The sequence below is a fragment of the Nannobrachium achirus genome (genome assembly GCF_963921795.1).
Source record: "Nannobrachium achirus genome assembly, chromosome: 10".
Classification (NCBI taxonomy): Eukaryota; Metazoa; Chordata; class Actinopteri; order Myctophiformes; family Myctophidae; genus Nannobrachium; species Nannobrachium achirus.
The window spans coordinates 26,314,218-26,336,148 of NC_137819.1; positions in this window are offsets into that span (position 1 = coordinate 26,314,218).

The window sequence follows — 21,931 nt, forward strand, 5'->3', positions numbered from 1 at the left end:
GACCAAAGCATTATGTGGCCTGCATGCAAAAGTAAACACCATCAAGGGGGGGGGGGGGAGGTGTGAGCTATGCGTGATAGGGGTTCAGCATCTTGCTCAAGGACACCTCGACACGAAACTATAGGAACCAGGGATCAAACTGGGAAAAGGTCCCAGACGGCCACTCTCCCGTAGCCCCTGGCAATGGCTCTGCCGCCCCCGGCACTGTCTGTGAATGACTTGGCTGTCCTATATGTGGTTGGAGAGCGCATTGTACTAAATCGATCTGAGGTGGCTTGCAGCAGCATTTAGAGCCTCTGTGACCTTTCACTTAATGGAAATCTTTCCATGAAAGCCCCTTTGAATCGACGACTAAGGGCTCCTCTTTTGGATTCTCCATTTTATACACTGCACTCAACAGTCAAGAAAGGACAAATCTATCATCAAGTCGCAGAATGTTCCGATTTTGTCGGTGACAATTGGCTGAACAGTCCAGCAGACAACACGGCCACAAGACAAATTGCATGTGGCCGTGATCACAGCGAAGTACTGTGGGGATTGTTGAATGGCATTCCGTGAAGACACAGGAATGAACAGCTGAAATAGAACTACAGAGCACTCGAGTTGAGGGAAAGAGCTTGCTTTCTTCCCAATGGAGACACAAAGAGTCTCCTCAAATCTTCGGCTTAGTAATACGACAAAAACTAAAAGAATATCCATGAATTCAGGTCTCCATGGGGTGAATAATCGATAGAAAAAAAAGTCATTTTGGGGGCTTTAAAGTATTTGTCAACACGGAAGCTGAGTGGCGGTAAGTGGTCAGATGTGTGGGCCCCAAACACTTCAGATTTTCAATAGGGCTCTTTTCCAGAAAAGGTTACGTGCAGAGAAGCACTGTTATAGACAAAAAACTCAGCAACCCTTGCACAGTGTAGAGGCAAAGCAAATGGCTCTGGCTGCCATCCGTACTACGTACTGTACGTACTGTAGGTGCACAGTTCAAGATGTTCACTTCTTTCTTATCCTCTCTCAAGCCAGACAAGCCTTCCAACAATCTGCGAATGCCATACAGAGAGTCTGTAATTCAGCCCAGCAAAACTTCAGACAGGAAGCAAAAATAAATACATTTTGGATTTCCATTTCTGCTAAGTGCCAGGCTTAACAGGCATTTTTTTTTTTTTACACTAGGAATTATTATAGTAGGGGCCTAGGGGGTATGGTTGGGGGACAAGACATGCACTTTATTTTCTACTCATTACATGTACAGAAGCATTAGAAAAGTGTGTGAGTCAACAATCTGTCTCCAGACTTGTTTTCCTTAAGTGAGTCACCTTTAACACATATTCGTAATTAATTTGATATTAGCGGTTGAAATGTTTGGAATATGTTCAAAAATAAATGTCTAAAGCTGCCTGTATTAGCCTGTCACACACACACACACACACACACACACACACACACACACACACACACACACACACACACACACACACACACACACACACACACACACACACACACACACACACACACACACACACACACACACACACACACACACACTCTCACAAACACTTGGCACAAGCATCCATTATTGCACGGGAGGTGAGAGAAGGCCGTTGTCTCAACTAATCACCATGGTTACACGGTGGGGTCACACCACTGATGTCACAGTGAGAGCAAACAAGGAGGAGACGACTGATTCCATCGTTTCTACTTCCATCTGTGTTAATTCTTCACTCCTCATCCTCGACTACAGTGACTAGAAGAAAAGAAAAAGTTAAATCTGTGTTTTGTTTTTTTCTCGATTGATTGATTGATTGAAGACTTTATTAGAAGTTTGCATAGGAAAAGGTACAGTTTCATGACGGTACAGTTCACTGGTACAAGGTCTACTAAAAGGAGATCCATGAAAAGACTAAGCTTATTTCCACAGGAAACCATTAAAGTATCTCATATAACATTGAATGACAGACGAATAGAACACAGTACTATGCAGTAGATATGTAAATAAAATAAAATGAAAGAACAAAAAAAAAAAGAAAACAGTAAGTCTAAACAAACAGAAAGTATATACTGTACAAAGAAGGTGCAGGGGAGGGTAGGGCTGGGCTAGTTTTTTTTTTTTACCAGTTGCGAACGGCTGCTGCCTGTAAGTGGTTTTTCAGGGCAATTTTAAAGGATGCTAGTGATCCACACTCCTTTATGGCCTTCGGTAAGGCTTTCCACATTTTGGTGGTATAGCAGAAGAACGAGTTTGACCCTTTGTTGGTTTTTCGAGCGATAGAAATAAGCGAATTATCATTGTAACCAACCACTCCTGTCTGGAGCTGTGGTCGGGTCGGGCGAATTCTAGATTTAGTTACATAATATCACAATGTTATTATTTTGATCTTAAAGACCCAATTACTGAATGTCAGTCTCCAGGTTTTCTTCACTATTAGTATGGTACAGTATGACACTTATTTACTACGACACATTAGCAGTCCACTATAGTGTATAGTACAGTGGTTTCTCAAACTTTTTATTTTCAAGGACACCATAACTCTTAAGGCAGGGGTCTTCAACGTTTTCAGGCCAAGGACCCCTTAGTTGAGAGAGAGATGAAGCAGGGACCCCCACAAGCTGTTCATAGATTCCATATACTTTCATTGTTTGACAGCACAATCATCAGTGTATTTTGGATTCATGTCAATTTGTGTTTTCAGATATTTAACCAATTGAACCGTCAATAATTAATAAAACTGACCTTTCACTCTGTACTTAGTCTGCACTTTTTCCCCTCTACACCAAAGCTCTTTGACGAAAATAGCCGATCTACAAGCTCACAACGCGTAGATCTGCTATTTTTGGCTAAAGTTCTCAGAATATGGACGCTAGGGTTCAAGTGGTTATTATAAAAAAGGAGAAAAAAGTTTCTATCACACAAAGATTTGGAGGACCCCCTGCAGTGATTCTGAGGACCCCCCAGGGGTAACCGGACCCCCTGTTGAAGACCACACTATATGGCACATTAGCAGTCCACTAGTACAGTACAGTGGTTTCTCAAACTTTTTTATTTTCAAGGACACCATAACTCTTAAGGTGTTTCTGGTAGGATTATTGTCCGCTCATTTGCATGTCTGTGGCAAAAATAGAATAATAGAACAAAAATGTCCACCACAAGCTAGCAATGGACAGGGCTTGGATTTGGTGAAAATATATAATAAAATAACTGAATTTGAGGTTAAATGCGATGCAATGTTCTGATGGACCTCTGCTAGACAGAAAGGCTAAAATAGATGGAGGGACGGACCAACAAATGGACTGATAATATTCCTTAATTGACCGAGTCCCCCAGGGGTTTAAACTTGGTCCCCTCCTTGTTTCCCACTACACCAAATCACTTTGGCCAAAAATAGCCTATCTACAAGCGTTGCGACGCGTTGTGCCTAATGTGGTTCATGTGGTTAAATATAACATAAAAAAGCCACAGACATAGACTTATTTTATAGCACAGCGTTCGCAGCATGTGTACTGTCAGCACACAGGGAGATATTTAGGATGTTGAGGTTTGACATGCTGACACGCACTGGACAAAATGTTATCATTTGTCAAATTATTGTCAGTGTTGAACACGCCCCTGGGGTGAAGCATACAAGCTGCCAAATCAGAGTCAAATCAAAGTCATACTATATGCAACTTTTTCTATTAAAACACAAGTTATGTTTGGTAGAATCTATCACTGGTATAACTTTCACAATAACCATTCCACATTGGAAACAAGTCCCCGGGCCTTTTTTTGTGTTAACCTTTTAGCTTTAATGTCTTACTGTAGCAGGTGCCATTTACATTTCTGACTAATAAAGTATTCAATCAGGGGCACGGTGGTGCAGTGGTTAGCACTTCGCCTCACAGCTAGAAGGTCCTGGGTTCGATTCCCGCCGGGGGAAGCTGTGGGCGCTGGGGGCGTACGTGTTCCTCCACCCGCGTCATCAGCACCCACACCCTAGGTGGGGTTGGCGATAGGGCCTTTCTGTGGTGAGTTTGCATGTTCTCCCCGTGTCTCCTTGGGCATAGGCCCTCTCACAAAAACATGCAGTAGTCATGGTTTCTATACTACCTCCCCCTAGCCAGCCGGGTGCTCCCCAATGTCCCCTGGCGTGGCAGGGGGAGAGCGGAAACCAGGACTACAGGTTAGGTAGTCACCGGGTGAGAACAATGGGTTGCAAAAACCGTGGTATAAAAAACATTTAGTAAAAAAAAATAAAGTATTCAATCAATCAAAAACATTTCTTTTACGATTAATAAAAAAAACACATTTTATTCAAGAGGGTCTGCCCCGACACTCCAAAATGACGCAGGCATGGATCGTTGAGGAATATGCTAATAAGCCCAATTCAAAATGTTTCCAAAATAGCAGATCTACAGCTTTATAGGTCTGCTATGTTGTATAAAAGGTTAACAATCGACGGAAATCGGCAGTATAATTGCTCATACCGATGTAAGAATCGTCAAATAATGGGCTCTAATTCAAACCCCTTGTGCTATGTCTGTCTCACATGTCCTGTGAACCTGGATATTATTCAGAGAGACCGAAAGAAAGTGAGATAAAGTAAGAGAGAGAACGTGAGAGATGGTCATAAGCGGAGGGCTGGAGAGAGAGCGGGAGCGAGAGAGAGAGAGAGAGAGAGAGAGAGAGAAGGATGGAGAGAAATAAAAGAATGTCAGCAGAGCAAGGGGGGAGAGGGGAGAGACACGGACGAATTCTCATGGGACAGACATGATAGGAGTGTGTGTGAGAGAGAGAGAGAGAGAGAGAGAGAGAGAGAGAGAGAGAGAGGGGAATGGGATGTACTGTACTGGAGTGTGAGGGTGAGAAAATGAAAGAGAGAATGTGTGTGAGAGAGTGAGAGTTTGTGTGTGTGTGTGTGTGTGGGGGGGGTGATGGAGAGACATTTCTGTGACCTTCTGCCTCGCGGAGCCCCATCTGACTGGTAAATGAGGAAGGATGGGATGATGGAGGGGTTGGGGAGAGGAGACTGCTAATGAGAAAAGGGAGGAATGGAGAGAGTGAGAAGGGTGGAGGGAGGGAAAGGGGGGAGAGAGGCCAGGGCGGGATTTGGTTATAAATGCGGACTATTTGACATTTCTCCGAAAAACTGCAGCACTGCACGGTCTGTTAAAACAGTCGCCCGGTCCTAGACACACCCAGAGCTGGAACAAAATGGTCCGGCGGGGAATCAAACCTGCGCGGGGTTATTATTAAATAGCAGGGTTTCAATCAAGACTACACGGCCCCGACTGGATTCTCATTTTTAAAGAAGGGTCATGGTTTTGTTATCTCCTTTGAGCGCTGAAACTTCACACATTAGTGGAGGGTTGGTTCCAGTGAACTGAAAGGGATGACACGTTAGACCGAGAAAATGAGAGAAGAGTCACGACCTGCAGGCAGGCGTCTACGCCAGCGCTTTTCAAACTAAACGAACCAAAGGTTTTTCATGTATTTATATCCATGGAAAAATCTATAGCGCGCTTGTGTGACATAAAAGCATACCTCTCCGACTCTCTCGACCAAAGCTTGTTCAACCTAAAAATAAATACATATCGAATACTGTGCACGCCAGGCCTAGAATTTAATCGTTTTAGGGGCACGGCCATTTGGCCTTTGGTGGTGTCAATTCTTTTAGGGCACAAAGGCCAAATGCTAGGGCAGGAAGGCCATCAAATAAAACAAAGTTTAGTCCATTGAAATAATTCATTGAATTTAAGGGTGAAGGATGATTTTGAAATGTAGACTGAAGTGAAAAAAAAATAAGAAAAAAAGATTTTAAGTACGAAAGCTGAGAGGGAGAAGGCGTAGATGGAGCAATTCATAACCCATTTTTCAAAATTGGTTTAAAAGTCAAGTGTAATTATTGTTATTATTTCTATGGCCATTTCTGAACTTTTGTCTACTTCCTTACCTGCTTCACTTTCTACTCATTCCAAATGATGGCTTTGAACTTTACAAAGCACACGAGATAATTAGAGACAGTGAGAAGAATTGTCACATTGTCATCCACAGGTCAGTATTCATTTGCTTAATGTCAGTGTTAATAGAGCTGCGAAGTTTGACGTCATTTACACATCCTACCTGGTTCCAAGCTCACAACGTGCCTATGTAAATCGGCTATTTGAAGTATGTTAAAATGTTTTTCAAAATAGTAAAGAGAACAAAGGCAAAGAAGTTTATAGCGATAAGGGATAGAGCTGAGAATCTCAACAAAAGACACTGTTGTCTACATGAGAAGAAAGAGACACTGGTGTCTACATATTGACAAGAAAGAGACAGAAAGGAGAAAGTGGTAAAGTCACCTGGGGCATTAAGGCCACTGTGGCCTCAGGTCATGCCATTGTATTGAGGGGCACAAGGCCAAACTGAGGGGCAATGGCGGCCATGGCCTTCATGGCCTCCCTGAAATTCCTGCCCTGGTGCACGCAAACTCAGAGAGAGTCGAAATGGAAACTGTAAGGGTCCATTCTATTACTTACAGTACTTACTTAATGCCCTTTATGCCGGCTTGCATGTAGGGCAGCAACAATGGATCTCCAGTCCAATCCTGTCTGTTCTGGGCCAGTGTCTGTCCATTCTATTCATTATGGATAATGTCCGTAATTTCAAGGAAAATAGCCTGCAGACTCCAGGCTCGTATGGGATTTGATCCGACAAGCAAGCAGAGATGAACATTTTACAAGGACAAATACGAAAGCGTGCCGGCATGGGTTCATGGGAACACAATTTGGAGGTAACATACGGCTCTAATAATTATGAAAGAAATGCCAATATCTCTGCAGAGACATGCAGAAGAGAAAGAAAAAATCAAACTCTTAACTCTTGAGTGAGTACAAATGGAACCAAAAGGATCCTTAAAGGTCCTTTTGGTTCCATTTCTATACACTCTCAGAGTTATGGGAGTAACCTGTCCCCTGATTCTACGGCTAGAAGAAGCAGTGCATCAGGTGAATGCAAACACAAACTGGGAGGATGGAAGGGGAAATCTCGCTATTTCTATGTTTCATTATTTCGACTAAGGGTTAAGGTTAGGTTTTAGGTTTAGGCATAGTTTTACTGAGGTTAGGGTTTGGGTTTGGATTTGGGTTAGGCATAGTGGTTAACATTCACCAGGTCAACATTCACCCGCGTCGAACAAATGGAATGTCGACCAAAAATGATGTCGCAATATCGACACGCTCCCAGGATGGAACGCGAACAGTAGCATGACGCATGATGAGGAAAAGTGTTTGTGTTTAAACAAACACGGACTGAGATCCGCACAACTGGTTCTGATTCAGCCTCTTTAAGCCAACAATAGATTTTATGTAATGAGGCTAGCCATCAAAGGACATGCTGAAAGAGAGAGAGATTAACAAACAGTGACAGAGGCAGAGAGAGAGAGAGAGAGAGAGAGAGAGAGAGAGAGAGAGAGAGAGAGAGGTGGAATTTAGAGGATATTTTAAACAACACTGTCATGTACAGACAATGGAGCCTGCAGGTGTTGTGCATGCATGCGTGTGCGCACACAAACACACAAGCGCGTCCGCCGTCCACAATGTCATATCACTGATATATATTCACTCTGACAATTATTTCACTGGGGCAGTGTGTGTGTGTGTGTGTGTGTGTGTGTGTGTGTGTGTGTGTGTGTGTGTGTGTGTGTGTGTGTGTGTGTGTGTGTGTGTGTGTGTGTGTGTGTGTGCGTGCGCGTGTGTGTGTGCTAAACACAGAGATCTGGCCTCATCAGATTGCCTGGGGAATCTCAACAGCTGTTCATCTGTACTGTATGTGTCTATGTGTGTGTATGCGTGCGTGCGTGCGTGCCTGTGTGTGTGTGTGTGCGTGCGTGCGTGCGTGCGTGCGTGCGTGCGTGTGAGTATGTGTGTCTGTCTCCCAGGGGCATCATGGCACTTCATCATTTGTTAATTAGCCAGTTAAGTCATCTAATTAACACCCCAGTTCTCTATTCCTCTGTCAGCCTATACGTCTTATTGGTTTTACTGGTCTGTCCTCCTCCAAGACAATGGTTGAAAACAGGATTAAAAGTAAAACCAGGGGTGGATTACCACAACAGGACTAGGCCCAGGGGTGCCCTAAGCCAGAGCCTTTGCATTAATTGATCTTATATAATATGCCCTTCTTGTCAAAGAGTTTAGTCATTCATTTCAGGGTGGACCTTTTACAAGTCTGTGCCCAGGGGCCCATTGTGTCACAATCTGCCTATGATTAAAACATACTGTACATCTATACACAAGTGACATAAACCAAAGAACCTGAATAAATGAGTGGAGAAACATTATGCATATCTTCTGTACAAGGTAGACAGACTGCCTCCAACAATTAAGCATAACATCTATTGTGCACTGTGGCATAATAATAATAATAATAATAATACATTGTATTTGTAATGCACTTTACATTTGACAACAAACCTCAAAGTGCTACAGTACAGAGAATAACAAAATCAAAACATATAAGATAAGACATTTGCATGGATGGAATAGTCAAAGCAACTTAAAACAAGTTAAAAGGGTCAACCTAAAAAGCTAACCAAAAGCTTTGTTAAAAAGGAAAGTGTGGAGCTCTTAGAACTTAAATGGTCTGGGAACGAGTTCCACAGCAGGGGGGCGGCTGCATAGAAAGCTCTGTCTCCCATGGTGCGGAGCTTGGTGTGCCATTCTTTTAGACGGTTTGAGTGGCATGTGAAAATACTGAACACACACATACAATTTATAGATATACTACTGTACATAAGACAGGTGCACCGACCTACTACAGGAACGACACGTGTAGTGGGAATGATGACAGTTGCGAAATCTGCGTGTATAGAGTGCTTAATGCAGTATCTACTTGTAGATCTGGTCATCAACATGTCCTCATAATGCCGACGTACTGTATTGATTGACAACGTGACAATAAGCGTGTTCAGGTTTTGGTACCCAACTTTGGCCAGATTATAATATACTAGAAGCTGGGCCGCCCTTCGGGCGGCCCAGCGTCTAGTCGGCGACCTGGCCAACTCGGAACAATGTAAATAGGGAATGAATGCCCCGCCCTTTAATGCAAACCCCATTATACCTGTTTTCATAGGACCCGTTTTGACCATCTGTCTGCCTGTGTCCATTTATGCCCATATATGGAGTTATCTGTATCTGTCTGTCTGTATGTCGCTGTCCATTTTATGTCCATATATGGAGATCACTGCAGTTATAGTTCTGGGTCCATTTTATGCCCATATATGGAGATATCTGTCTATCTGCGTCCATTTTATGCCCATATATGGAGTATCTGTCTGTGCCTCCAACTGTGTTGCAGACACAGTGCCGGTTCCCCCTTTAATGCAAACCTCATTATACCTGTTGTCATAGGACCCGTTTTGAACATCTGTTTGCCTGTGTCCATTTATGCCCATATATGGAGATATCTGTATCTGTCTGTCTGCGTCCATTTTATGCCCATATATGGAGATCTTTGACCATCTGTTTGCCTCTGTCCATTTATGTCCATATATGGAGATATCTGTATCTGTCTGTCTGCAATCCATTTTATGCCCATATATGGGGGCATTCATTTTATGCCCATATATGGAGAACGCGCGTGCCCGTGGGACGAACGGTTCTCGAGATACGCGGATTACATACATACATACACACTCACAGAGATTTTTTGTTGACTCATGTGGCGTACGTGATGTCAGAGCCTTTTATGAAGTGAATGTGTCCCCTTTATGCCCATATGAGTCAGCAGTGCCCATATGCCCATATATGTAGCCCATATGGAGATCTGCCCATATGAGTCAGCAGTGCCCATATGCCCATATACGTCCATTTATGCCCATATATCTGTGTCCCCTTTATGCCCATATGAGTCAGCAGTGCCCATATGCCCATATACGTCCATTTATGCCCATATATGAGTCAGCAGTGCCCATATGCCCATATACGTCCATTTATGCCCATATATCTGTGTCCCCTTTATGCCCATATGAGTCAGCAGTGCCCATATGCCCATATATGTAGCCCATATGGAGATCTGCCCATATGCCCATATATGGCATTTTGTGTTGACTCATGTTGCGTACGCGATGTCAGAGCCTTTTATGAAATGATGTCACAATGAGTCAGCCCATATATGAGTCAGCAGTGCCCATATGCCCATATACGTCCATTTATGCCCATATATCTGTGTCCCCTTTATGCCCATATGAGTCAGCAGTGCCCATATGCCCATATATGTAGCCCATATGGAGATCTGCCCATATGCCCATATATGGCATTTTGTGTTGACTCATGTTGCGTACGCGATGTCAGAGCCTTTTATGAAATGATGTCACAATGAGTCAGCGCTTGCGCCGATTTCCTCCGGAACAGCCTGATGTCAACAATCAACAATCAGCTCCGCATAAGGAGATTCCGAACGTTTTGCGCCGTTTCGGAAAAAACGCGCGTCGGGTCGGGTCGAGGCCGGGCACTGCACTCCGCGCCGCCCATATATCTGTGTCCCCTTTATGCCCATATGAGTCAGCAGTGCCCATATGCCCATATACGTCCACTTATGCCCATATATGAGTCAGCAGTGCCCATATGCCCATATACGTCCATTTATGCCCATATATCTGTGTCCCCTTTATGCCCATATGAGTCAGCAGTGCCCATATGCCCATATATGTAGCCCATATGGAGATCTGCCCATATGCCCATATATGGCATTTTGTGTTGACTCATGTTGCGTACGCGATGTCAGAGCCTTTTATGAAATGATGTCACAATGAGTCAGCCCATATATGAGTCAGCAGTGCCCATATGCCCATATACGTCCATTTATGCCCATATATCTGTGTCCCCTTTATGCCCATATGAGTCAGCAGTGCCCATATGCCCATATATGTAGCCCATATGGAGATCTGCCCATATGCCCATATATGGCATTTTGTGTTGACTCATGTTGCGTACGCGATGTCAGAGCCTTTTATGAAATGATGTCACAATGAGTCAGCGCTTGCGCCGATTTCCTCCGGAACAGCCTGATGTCAACAATCAGCTCCGCATAAGGAGATTCCGAACGTTTTGCGCCGTTTCGGAAAAAACGCGCGTCGGGTCGGGTCGAGGCCGGGCACTGCACTCCGCGCCGCGGCGGAGAACGCGCGTGCCGAATCTGAAGCCGGTGGGACGAACGGTTCTCGAGATACGCGGATTACATACACGCAGACAGACAGACAGACAGACACGCAGAGACTTCTCGCATTTATAGATAGATTATGCTCTTCTTTATCACTCTCACTCTCCGTCCCCCCTCCCCCTTTCCCGATGTCTCTTCTCTCCCTCGTCGTCTCCCTATCCTGCCCACTCGGTCCCTATACTTGCTCTCCGCCTCTTCTCTATATCGGTGTCTCTCTCTCTCTCTCCTGACGTCACACGCACAACAGAAACCAATGACTAACAGCAGCGCATGGCGCTGTAGTTAACCGTTGCCTAACAACGCCGATTTGCATTGACGTCAGGCATTTTACACTGATGTCGGGGATCTCCATATACAGTAGTGTGAGTCCATTATGGGAATAATCCGGGCACACAGACAAACTCACAAACCTGGGCCCGACTGAATGAATGAATGAACTAGAAAGGTGCAATTCTGGGAAATTGCAAGTGTGGTTGCACTGATGCGAGTCGCGAGTAATCCACTAGGAAATTAATTCCGTTTTACCATTTATATTATATAGTGACGTCAAGTGAAGGTTTACTTTTCTGTTGTGCAACAAGTTAACAAAGGTTAACAAAAAGCAGGTTTACTTTACTGGCCACCTAGAAAAATAGCGTGTTGCCCATAGCAACCACACTAACGAATTAATGAAATGATATATCCTGTGTAGAACTAGAAGGACCATCTATCACAAAATGCTCTCCAATGCAGACAAAAGTTCACAATTAATGCTCCCCAGTCACCACCATGTACAGTGGTTAGCGTCTCAGCGTGACACTGGCTGGGATATTCCTGGTGGTCACACCCAGGCACGTGCACACATAGAAATCAAAGGGGGCTTGAGCCCCTGCCCTTTTAACCGTCTGTAAAAAGTGCCCTCTCCAGACCATGAATGCAGTTTTTTTTTACTATGGTGAAAGAAATGCAAATGCCCCCTTTCCATGCCATACCTGAAGGCAGTATTCAAGAGAATTGCCTTGTCCAAACTCTCCTGAAATCGAACACAGCATCTTATGTTGAAAGAATTGTCCTCTCTGCGTAGAAACCAAGCATCGAAAATAGCCGAGCTTGGAGGTCTGCTATTTTCGATATTTTCACCAAAAGGGCCCCTTTAGAAATGTCAGCCCCTGCCTCTCTAACATTCTCTGCACATCCAGACCTGCCAACCCTGGCAAATTTTTTTGAGTACTCATGCGCGGGCACGAAAAAAAGCGCCCGCGCAGTGCCCGCGGTGCAAATTTTGTGGTTTTCCCGCACAAAACAGTGTATATTTTGGGGGGTTCCACGCGCCTTTTTGGGTGGGACCTTTACAGTTATGTTAACAAAATTTCACACCAGAAATGTAGCACATTGCATGTCTTGACTTACACTAATAGGAGGAGGCAAGATCAACCTTTTAAATAAAAATGCCATTTGGTCTGGAGAAAAAGTAGGCTAGTATTACCAGGCAATACAGTAATGTTGCTTAACAATAGACTAGCAAAACAGTCTCACCAGTGACTTAATGAATGAACATACATCAACATAATCATGTTATTCAAATAGCAAAATAGCTTTACATTGTCAGGTAGGCTATTTACCTTTAAATATTTACCTGTGTCTTTGTTAAACATTGTTAATTGAGCAGCCTAAATAAAACCACCTTTCTGTGCATGATTTGCATGAAGTTGAAAGTATTCAACTCATGTAGGTTTCTATTGCATTCATTAAAATAGGCCTACATTGTGTATAGATCAAATACCGTCTAGTCTGTATATTCATTCATAGAGGATACAGGCTACCCATTAATGTCTTCATATATTCACAGGTGATAAATAACTTGTTCACCTTTAATGTTTTTGACAATACACATAGTCCCCCTAATTCCTTCATTCATACTCATTTAGAGATAGTGGAACAGGGAGCCCAGTATTTTATTTTCATTCGTTTGGATCTTTACTCTAAAGCCTAATCATGGTCAATGTATGCTACAGTTCATTGTACCTGGTCACAAGTTTTGACATTTCACGTGCAACACCGTCGTATGACGAAGTATAACACAGGCTTCATACACAACAAGCTGTCGCGGGGGCGACCGCAGTTTAATAGTATAATATTATTGATTCACTTGATTAAAACCCTAACCGCGTCGCGGAGAGGAGCGACAACAACATAACAACCATTTCATTCTCACCATCGTGGCTGCTGACATGTGAATTCACCTTAGCTGAGTGTTATCTTAATATATTACCTGTTAGTCAGACTACTCGTTGCACGGCAGCATTGTAGGGGCGACACCGACGACTCGCACAACACGGCCATTCTCCGTTTATCTTCTTTATAAATTAATCGTATTAATATCGCCGTTGTACAAACCGGGCGGCGATAGCTATGAGATGAGATGAGTAGCTTCTTATTATAACTCTATGATGAGTAGCGTAAGTGTACATGCTGCACCGCGCTGAAAACCCAAAACAAACTCATGGCATCCGGTTCAATTCTTCTTCTGCCGAAAAAAACGAGCATATCTTCTGTTCTAGTGCTCCCCAGCGCCATGCGCCCCATTCACACACCATTCAAGTGGTGCCTGGGAGGAACTACACGGCAGGTTGCAAAAATCTTCGCCTCGTTTGCTGCTGCAGAATGTGTTGTTATACCACGCCGCGCCCATCCCCCGAAGTTGCGTAGCAATGAGGGGAAATATCGTACCTGCGTACAGAGCCTTAAAATGCGTGCTTAGTACGCAAAATGCGTACGGGTTGGCAGGTCTGCACATCCCTGGTCACACCTCCGCTGCAGTAGTGAGCACACACGGCTGAACCGCCGCGCGTCAAACATTCAATTACCATAACATCACGAGTGGCCAGCTATACGCTCCACATACTGACCGGCTGTCATAAGTCACACGGCCCAAAGAGAGAAATACATAACCATCCGTTCTCGTGCACGGAATGACACGGCGCGCACACACACACAATCAGCGTAATAATATATTCAATTAGCATAGCCGATGGGGCAATATCCATAACATTAATGACCTTCCATGCCTGACGGAGACAAGTCTATAATCACTTGCCCCGTGAGAGAGAGAGAGAGAGTGAGAGAGTGAGAGAGAGCGAGAAAGAGTGTGAGAGAGGGAGGCAGAGAGAGAGCGAATCATGGGTCTATTGACTCCCAATCCCGGCCTGTTTATTGCCCTTCCAGTCCGCATGTGTGAGCATTATTCACACAAAGAGAGCAGGTAATTATGAATCATCCTCCGACTGGGATCGGTGACAGATCATTACCAGCATATGATATATTGACATCTCTTTCGACCGCTGTTCATTGTGGACGTTGTGTATATCTGCAGGGTTTGATTCGCAAAAAAAAAAAATACATGAAGTGATTTCTTCCCCCCTTTTTTTCTTCTTTTGTACCTGGGGCCCTATATTCTCAGATCATTTGGACCACAAACGACAGGCGGGTGTACACATTATTGGAACTGGTCCATTCGTTTCACCTGTCTTAACACATTCCCCGCCATTTAACAATACCTTCGTACTCTATGGTGCCTCTGGTCTCCATAGACTTCCATGTAATTCATAGTGCACGGATCATGCACACCCATGCCTAGATAATGCACCACGTGTGTCCACATTGCTCACAGCTTTCAAACAAAAAAATCCGAATGGAAATCCGTTCAGGCATTCATGAGATACAAGCCATTATGTTTTCCTAAAATGTAAACAAAGATGGCTGCCATGTTTGATAGATGGGGTTGCTATGGGGGTTAAACATGCAATTTCGCGATTTCTATCATGCCTACTACATTTTTTGGGGTCCAAAAACAAATTTGGAAAAAAAAAATTTTTGATTTTTTTTTTTATTTATTTATTTTTTCAAAATGGCGGAAATTCTCGGGACTATCGGGCCTGGCAGGGAAAGACATTGAAATAATCTCGGGACTATCGGGCCTGGCATGCAATGAGTTAACAATGTCTACATTTCCCAAAAGGAAACGGTAATATTTACTGACCAGAAGGAGGTATAAAACATCCCCAATGGCAGTCAGAATGATTGACCGGGGCCGGGGGCCCCGGGGTATCAAAAGGCATGGGTTTCCTCCCAGTCTCCCCCAGCAAATGCATTAAACACATCAGCCACCTGTGGATTACAATGCAGCAGTGGTGGAAATTGTTTTACTAAAGTAAAAGTATACTGCAATGTGGAAACACTCTGTTACAACTCTGCACAAGTCCGGTATTCACAATTGACTTGAGTAAAAGTACAAAAGTATTGGCATCAAAAATATATTTAGAAAGTTAAAGTAAAAAAGTACTCATTATGCAGTTTAAAATGTACACAATCTTTTGAAAATAGCAGATCTACAAGCTGACAATGCATCGCATCACGAAATTAGGGATGCATACTGACTCGAACAAGTAGAATAATTGTGACATAAGCATAATCCCCCAGTAGAGTCACAGACCGGGAGAGAGTGACACACGTGCACATGACGCACATGCATAGGGCAACACACATATATATACGGCCACGGTGAAATTGGAGCGCGATAAGAACTGAGGGAGAGAAGAAGAAAGACAGTGGAAAGGTAAGGGAGAGGGAAGAAAAAAAACGAAATGGTTCAAATATATTACACTGTGACACACACAGTGTCATCCGTAGAGATATAGAGATAGATAAAGGTCAACTAAGGATGGTTTTATAGTTTATGAGTTCATCTGTATCAGCTTTCATTGTGTGTACGCGCGTGTGCTTTCTCTATTCCACTTCCAAATGGTCTGACCTTTCTCTAAAGGTCAGACTGTGACACTGCTCACATGCAGAATACAATCACAATCCGTGTGCCACACACACACACACACACACACACACACACACACACACACACACACACACACACACACACACACACACACACACACACACACACACACACACACACACACACACACACACACACACACACACACACACACACACACACACACACACACACACACACACACACACACACCTCTCAGTTACTAGCCCAACCTGGGGGCACTCATTCCACGCCAGTCAAAAACTCTGCTAACCTTTTCACAGGTGACTTTTTGGATTTTCCCTCTGTCCCCACAGCAGCTGAATTGCTGGCCTGCACGCTAGGATTTGGTGCCAGAATGTGGCTCACCCAACATTATGTTTGTCCCTCGTGTTTATTACATTTCATTTCAGCAACAATTCATTCATTAAAAGAGTGAGTGGAAAGGGATAACAAAGTCCTCTTTTAATGTTTGCACACATCCTCTCTCACACGGCTGATACGGCCCAGGGTTGTTGTCACTGTGTATATCAAATTACGTTGAAACAAAGTAGCCTAAACTAAAATCGAGTGGCTCCAATGAATTTACCATAGCCGGGGCTGCATGCCCACAGACATGGCCAGGCCCCTGAAAGGTTCCATTAAATGGGCCCACTCATATCAAACCATGCTCTCTCTCCCCCTCTTCATCTAAACATAAACTGAGGGAGACTTACTCATTGATGAGACACATGCACGCACACGCAAACACACACGCACACGCATGCACACACACACACACACACACACACGGCCAATACAGGTCACTACACCTATCATTCCTTACCTTATGGCTTCATATTTGTCATCATCCGTGGCGTTCTTGATGAAAAGTTATTTCTGTCTCTCTCTCTAGGTCTTTCTCGGATGAGCCGTACAGTATTGTCTCCAGTCATCTTGATCCTGCGTACATCGGGCACCTTCTTTACATCCAGGTAAGGGACACCCTCATGATCAATGCCCACATGTTGGTTACCACAGCACAAGTGTTCTGGTTGGGAGCTCCAGGTGTCTATGGCGGTGATCATTGCAGGTCTTTAAAGTCCACCTGTTTAACAAGTTCACACTCGATGGCAAATATGGCCAGGTTATCAAGCTCCTTTTGGCTCACTGTGGAGTGCAAATACATATTCATTCATTTCAATTTGCCTAAGGTATCACAGTTCAGAAGCTGGAGCAAGTGCAGGCAAGGCTAGCAGGGACTGTGGTGGAAAAACAATTGGCTGGAGGGGAATGACAAAGCAACAGGAAACAGGAGAGTCAAGACAGGAAACTCAAAACAGGAAACACACTAGAACATTACAACAAAATAAAATAAACACAACTGAATTTAACAACATAAAGAAACAAGGAGACACACTTGACTTTGTCTTGTTCTTTTTTGGTAGACTGTAAAGTGTAAACACGTCCTGCAAGGTCCCCGATTCTCCCTGCCCCAGCAGTAGTGCAACGCTGGCACACAGGGGTGAGACAACATAATTGGGGCCCTCGCAGTATAGGTGCTTGCACACAGCGGGCAGGTACCCGCTGCATCCATTGTTTCAATGTACACACAACGGCAGCTTTGCCAGCAGCACGGCAAGGAGGGACAGTGGCTGCCACAGACAGATGTGAATATTTTAATTACCTTTTCTTTTCTTTTTTCCTCCCAAGTGATCCCGCAGGCTGTCATTTTAAAACCCCTGGTCTACTAGTCTAGGACACATACAGTGTACAGTATATTATAAAATCACATAGTATACATTTAACATTGTATATTATATTGCTACAGTAGTAGGCCTATACATTGCACATTGTAGGACATTGTATATTGTGGTAGGCTATTGTATATTGTGTTTTCTTCATATATTCAGTCAGTAGTTGTTGTGACCGCAGGTCGCTATTTAGTATGAACACCTCCAGCTCATGTCTATCCGTCCGTCTGTCCGTCTGTCACACCTCATGCTCTTCTGACATCACATTGATCACAATGATGTTGCAAATGAATGGCCAAGACAGAATTCATTTGCACTGACCTGTTCTGACATCACAATGATGCAAATGAATGGCCAGGACAGAATTCATTTGAACTGACCTTTTCTGATGACTTACCCCTACTCTCATCAGCTCCGGTATAGGAATAACACACTCGCGTCTGGCCTTACTAATTATCATACATTTTACACCCTACCCAGCCTGAAAACGTAGGATATATGGGCATTCCCAGATGATGCCCTATTAGGGCAACCACACTAATACAATTCCTTGTATGCCCAATTGCCCATAAATGGAGATCCCTGATATCATCAATATTAAGCCTATATCTGGGAATGCCCATATATAGACTTAGCCAATATCTGGAAATGCCCATATATGGACATATTGTGTCAGTCTCATGTGGTCTATGATGTCAAACATCTATGATGTCAGATGTCAGTCATCTATTTGGGAAAATATGGCCACATTTTGTTCAACTTAAACAACCAACCAGGTCTGTGCATTTTTTTGGTCAAAGAACCCATGCCAAAGCGCCAGCGCTCACCCAGCAGTCTGCTGTCACCCAGGCGGATGCGTGAGCGCGCCTCTTAAATGGCGAGGACGCTTCTCACCCTTAGGGCGTCTTACTGGTAAATAATGATATGTTATTCAGTGTAACGTACCTCATCAAAACAATTGCCCTTTACAGTATGTGCAAACATACTGTACCTGAATTAAGGAATTTTCTGAGAGCAACGATGCATGACGGGTGATAATTTGTTTATCATTTACCAATAGCCTCATTATTTATTGGCAGATACAATGAGAAATAGCACAAACGTATAGGTTCCGGACGGAACCATATTTATTTAATACCGGAGGACAAGGTCCCCCTATGGGATAACAGCGCCATCTGGCGCTGCAACAGAGTAAAACTCATAAGCTCCCGTACGAGAAATATCATTTGTCGGGAGGGCTGTCAATCACAAACGAGGGCACCGCCCCCGAGTGTATATAAGCCCTGTGGGCTATCATAACTTCCTCTAAAGCCGCACCTCTGCGCCCGCAACTAGCGAACCGAGGGGCTTTATTCGGGGGACCTTGTCCTCCGGTATTAAATAAACATGGTTCCGTCCGGAACCTATACGTTTATTGTCATACCTCCAGACAAGGTCCCCCTATGGGACTCATACACTCCCCGAGAAGCCATGAACCGACAAGATTGTCGTGCACACCGACCACACCCGGAAGGAGGTCCCGTCAACCGACGTGACCCCTTTCAGGACTGATCCGACCCAGACCCACAGGGCCTGGGCGTGTTCAGACAGAAAAAGACCCTGACAGACCGAGGCCTGCCTTATGCACTAAGGGCAGACACAGGTCCACCTTATAAAATTGCAGTAATATAAGGGAAAAACTCAGGGTCCCCCCCCACGTATCCTAGAGACAGCAGCATGCTGTCTCAGGAAGGGGAGAGAGCCGCCCCACTACATAGTAGGAAGGGCAGCCGCACCCAGAACCGTATGCGCCATAGCAGAAGGCGCAACGTCCAGGTGATAGTAGGTCGCAAAGGTGGACGGCGAAGACCAATTCGCCGCTGCACAAATCTCCTCAATGGAGACACCTTTGGACAAAGCCCAAGAGGTAGACACACCCCTAGTACTGTGGGCCTTAAGTGCTTCCGGCACTTCAGACCCAGACCGGGTGTAAGCCAACCTAATTGCATCCACAAGCCATCTCGACAGAGTGGGCTTGGACACCGCTTTCCGTTGACGGGCATTCATGACCACGAAAAGCTGAGAAGTAGACCTGCTGTCCACCGTCCTATCACAGTAGGCCTTCAGGGCCCTAACTGGACAAAGACAATGAAGACGCCTATCCTCCTCCGATGCAAACGGAGGAGGATGGAAAGCCGTCAAAACAACAGGTTCCTTCGGGACCACACGGTTCTTAGGAATAAAACTCAAATGAGGTTTAAGAAGAACCTTGGAGTCATTATTGAGAAACCTCATACAATCAGGGCTCACAGAGAGCGCATGAAGGTCGCTCACACGCTTAGCCGTAGACAAGGCAAGCAAAAGAGCTGTTTTGAAACTTAAATGTTTCAAAGAGGTCCTCCCAATCGGTTCAAAGGGTGCCTTGCAAAGGCCCTCAAGAACCACTTGTAGATCCCACACAGGAAACAAGGCTCTAGTCACAGGTCTCAAATGGTCAACACCATGCATGAACTGGACCACCTCAGGGATTTTAGAAAGGCCTTTACCTGCCACCCCCAGGTGGCAGGCATCAATAGCCGCTAAATAACCCCTCAGTGTAGAGAACGCCAGACCAAGGTCCAGGCGGTCCTGCAGGAAATCTAACACCCTCTGGGCCGAAGCTATATGAGCCACCACAGGTGGCTCCTGTAGCTCACACCAGTCCAAAAAGGCATTCCACCTTCCATCATACACAGCCCTAGTAGAGGGGGCTCTAGCACTCTGAATAGTGGCTACAACCGTCGGTGAGAAGCCTGCTGCGAGCAGGTTCTCCCTCTCACGGGCCAAACCCACAGGTCTAGGCCCCGTGGGTCTGGATGGAAGATCTTGTCCCCTGCCTGGCGCAGCAGATCCCTGTGCAAGGGAAGCCGCCAAGGGGGTCGAGAGAGCAGTGGGGTGATCAGAGACCTCCACACTCCCCTGGATGGTGTCACCAGAAGAACCTCCTGGTTGGAACATCTGATCCTCTCCAGAGTGGGAAGGATCAGTTCCAGGGGTGGAAACGCGTAGAGAAGACCTTGTGGCCATTCGTAAGCAAACGCGTCCATCCCCAGAGGAGAAGGTCCCCTCACTGAGAAGTAAAGGGGACACTTCGCGTTCTCCTGGGAGGCAAAGAGATCGACTCGAGGTTGACCGAACCTGGAGAAAATCTGCCTCACCACCGCAGGGTGGAGAGACCAATCCTCGTAACGAGGCTCCCCCCTGGACAACAGATCGGCGCCGCCGTTCTGAAGGCCCGGGACATGGGAGGCTCTGATGGACCTCAACCGAGGCAAGCACCAGAGGGTCATCTCGCGCGCCAGCTGATCCAGCGTACGCGAGGAGAGGCCGCCCTGTTTGTTGAGATAATACAGGGCCGCCGTGTTGTCCGTCCTGACCAGGACATGGCAACCCCGGAGAAATGGTTCGAAATGCTTGAGCGCCAAGTAGATCGCCATTAACTCCAGATAGTTGATGTGGTACTCCAACATGGCCTGGGTCCACAGGCCCCTGGCTGAGCGCCCCTCGTGGGTGGCGCCCCACCCTGAGCGGCTGGCGTCTGTGGTGATCACCTTGTGTGACACCACTTCGCCCATGGAGACCCCACTTGTCAACAACGCCTGGTCCCTCCATGGGACCAGAGCGTCCATGCAGACCTGGCTGACTGTCACCTTCCTGTACCCTTGCAGGGAAGGAATCCTGAGCGCCAGTGACCACCGCTGGAAAGGTCTCATATGAAACCTGCCCAGACGCAGAAGTTGCACCGCTGACGCCATCAGCCCAGTCAACTTCATGCACTCCTTGTACCTGACCACCTGGTTCAGTCGGAAGGAGCCGCGACAAGTCAGAAACCTGTCCACCCTCTCCGGGGAGAGGCGAGCGGACATGGTGGCCGAGTCCAGAGATATTCCTATAAAGGAAATCTGCTGGGAGGGTGACAACATGCTTTTGCCAAAATTGACGTTGAAACCCAAGGCCTTCAGGTGTGACAACACCAGATTGGTATGGCGCGCCGCTTCTGAGCAGGAGGCGGCGGAAATCATCCAATCGTCTATGTAGTTCGCCAGCCTGACTCCCTGATGCCTCAGTGGAGCAATGGCTGCCTCGGTCACTTTCACGAAAACCCGAGGGCTCAGGGAAAGACCGAAAGGGAGGACCGTGTACTCGTACAGGCGCCCCTCGAAGGCGAACCGCAGGAACTTCCTGTGTGGGGGATAAATG